Raw genomic sequence first — 2,559 nt, 5'->3', positions numbered from 1 at the left:
TCGAGTTTCCAGAGGCATGTTGTTTAGGAAGTAGATACCACTCTGCTTCCAAATTTTAAGTCTAAAGAAATGAAATTTGAAAAGCAGAAATAAGGCAGCTTTGCCAGGCTCTCAGGCCCACATCCAGTTAAGTTCTAACCTAAAACTACTGCCCTGGAGTATATTCTGACTCCTAGTGACCCTGCGGGACAACACAGAACTGCCCCATAAGTTTCCAAAGCTTCCCCTGGGGAGCGAATGATAGGCTCCAACTGCCAGCCTTTTGCTCAGGATTTACTCTGAGTTTTAAGCCTGGTGTCTATGAATGACACTCTGGTAACAGTAGAAATCCCCTAAGCAGGCAAGCATCAACTCATCTGTGAGAAGATATACTTTGGAGTGATAATGGCATGCAAGGAGTCAGGGCTCTCTAAATGTTAGAACCAGTCTCTGTTGAGAGGGTCCTAACTGCGGTAACTCCAGATAGCTCGGAGTGGCCCTGTGCCCCACACAGGCCGATGATCAGGCCTTTCCTCCATGGCACCTCGAGTGACCTTGAACTACCAACATCTAAGTTACAGCCTAGCTGCCATTGTTTGTACCACAGGGAGCCCTGGTGGCACAGAGGTTAAGTGCTTAACCGTTAATGGAAAAGTCTTCCATTTTAACCCTATCACAAGGGAAAACTAAGTAGTTTGAAATCAGGAAAGTTGTGCATAGGAGTTGTATCCTTCCTCCACACCTACTTAATCTGTATGCTAAGCAAGTTACTTGGGAAGCTAGACTCTATGAAGAATGTGACATCAGGATTGGAGGAAGACTCATCAATAACCTTCATTACAGATGGCACAACATTGCTTGCTCAAAGTGCAGGGGACTTGAGATACTTGGCCAGGGTGTTTCAAAACCTCACTATGCTTGTCTCCAAGGGGCACTCTGGTACCCTTCTTCAAGACATAGCTGTTTTCTCTTTTGGCAGTCCATGCACTCAGTGATCTTCTCCAGTGTTACAGTTCAAAGACATAAATTCTTCTGTCATCCTCGTTCATTGACCACCTCTCAGCAGCATAGCAAGGGTTTGAAACACCCTGGCCTGAATCAGGTGCACCTTAGTCCTCAAACTAACATTATTACTCCTCAGTAATTTGGAGAGGTCTCTGACTACAAACTTTTCTAGTGCAATAATACATCTCTGATCTCCTTACTTCTGGTATCAAGTGTGTTGATTGTGAATTCAAGTAAAATGAAATCATTGACAGTTTCAGTCTTTCTCCATCTATCATGATGTTGCCTATAGGTCCAGTGGTGAGAATTTGTATTTTCTTGGTGGTGAGATGCAATCCATAGTGAAAGCTGAAGTCTATGATCTTCTGCACCAAGTATCTCAAGTCCCCTGCACTTTGAGCAAGCAATGTTGTGCCATCTGTAATGAAGGTTATTGATGAGTCTTCCTCCAATCCTGATGTCACATTCTTCATAGAGTCTAGCTTCTCAAGTAACTTGCTTAGCATACAGATTAAGTAGGTGTGGAGGAAGGATACAACTCCTATGCACAACTTTCCTGATTTCAAACTACTTAGTTTTCCCTTGTGATAGGGTTAAAATGGAAGACTTTTCCATTAACGGTTAAGCACTTAACCTCTGTGCCACCAGGGCTCCCTGTGGTACAAACAATGGTGAACCACACAGAGATAGACATTATATGAAGTCACAAGACAGCATGTTTTAAAGGGCCTGATTAAGTCATCCAGTGCACTACAGACATGGAACAAAATGAGATGACATTATAAAGGTGGTTTAGATGTACCAATTCAGATTAACAGGAAACAAAGAGGAGAAATGATGCCTAAATGTGATGTCATAAAAAGGAGTCAATTTATTGCTTATAAATGACAGGTGGCCTGTCAGTTGACACTGGTAATGCAACTGCAGCCAGTTGGAATCCCTTAGCTGCTCTGCGGCAGAAAGATGGACAAGCTCTTCCCTTGTTAACAACTTAAAACTGACTGGATGGTCACACTTGATGGCACACATTTAAAGAAAAGCTGTTTCAGAATTTTCAAGTATGTATGTATGTTGTTGTTGTTGTTGTTAAGTGCCATCCAGTCGTAGACGACTCATAGTGACCCTATGAACGAAAGACCTGAGCACATGTATAAATTTCATTGTTTCTCTAAGTTCGTAGGGTTTCCGGAGGCAAGCTGGTTTGAAGTGGATGCCACTCCTGCTTCCAAGCCTGTTTAGAAGCTCCTTAAATGCCTAGAATAACTCTCTAAAGAACCAATAAATGCCATCAAGGAAGGTAAGCGGGCCTTCCTCATTACCTAGACACCTCTGGGGAGCTCTGATCATGAAGTCTGTAGAGAGTTGTGCTTAATAATGCAAAGGGGATGCCTTCCTGGCAGTTTAAATCCACCAGTGACAGGAAAAAGAAGGGCATTCTCACTCAATTCACAACCTCAAAAACACACTGCAGGGCTGGCTGTCATTTCCAACTGGATAGCAGTGAATGAGTGAAAAGTATCTAGGAGTCCTAGTCCTTGGATGGCTTTCACTTTCATCTACTTACTAAAAGTGTGG

The sequence above is a fragment of the Elephantulus edwardii genome, unplaced genomic scaffold (genome assembly GCF_000299155.1).
Source record: "Elephantulus edwardii isolate Elephantulus edwardi_28Jun2011 unplaced genomic scaffold, EleEdw1.0 scaffold00019, whole genome shotgun sequence".
Lineage (NCBI taxonomy): Eukaryota > Metazoa > Chordata > Mammalia > Macroscelidea > Macroscelididae > Elephantulus > Elephantulus edwardii.
The sequence above is the reverse complement of the archived record's forward strand: the minus strand, read 5'-3'. Positions refer to the sequence as shown.